The 286-nt window shown below is 29.4% G+C and overlaps 1 protein-coding gene across 1 annotated transcript in view; it reads left to right on the forward strand.

Annotated features, from left to right (window-relative positions):
- LOC119585949 (alkaline phosphatase-like) overlaps positions 1–286 on the forward strand; it is a gene marked incomplete at its 3' end in the record, with an annotated part of 142,747 nt that overhangs the window by 130,750 nt on the left and 11,711 nt on the right. The window lies entirely within an intron of this gene.

A 286-nucleotide genomic window follows, 5' to 3' on the forward strand; every position in this document is an offset into this window, starting at 1 on the left:
TTATGAAGATGAAACGAGAGAAAGGGAGAGAGAAAAAAAAACTAAAAATCTTATCTTCTCCTTTTGTGTCTTATTCTCTGCATTGGCTTTTTTATTGTCATATTTTTCCATTCGCTTCGTAATATTTATGGAAGAAATATGAGTCTCATCGATCATTTTAAAAAATGAGTGAATTGCAGCACTCGACTAGCTTTTACTATCCTAAGAGTATGGGTTTGTCTTTCATTTCATTTACAGAGAAAAACAGGAAATAATTCTATAGATTTTTTAAAATAGATATCTTGAA

Source organism: Penaeus monodon, chromosome 20, assembly GCF_015228065.2.
Source record: "Penaeus monodon isolate SGIC_2016 chromosome 20, NSTDA_Pmon_1, whole genome shotgun sequence".
NCBI classification, from domain to species: Eukaryota; Metazoa; Arthropoda; class Malacostraca; order Decapoda; family Penaeidae; genus Penaeus; species Penaeus monodon.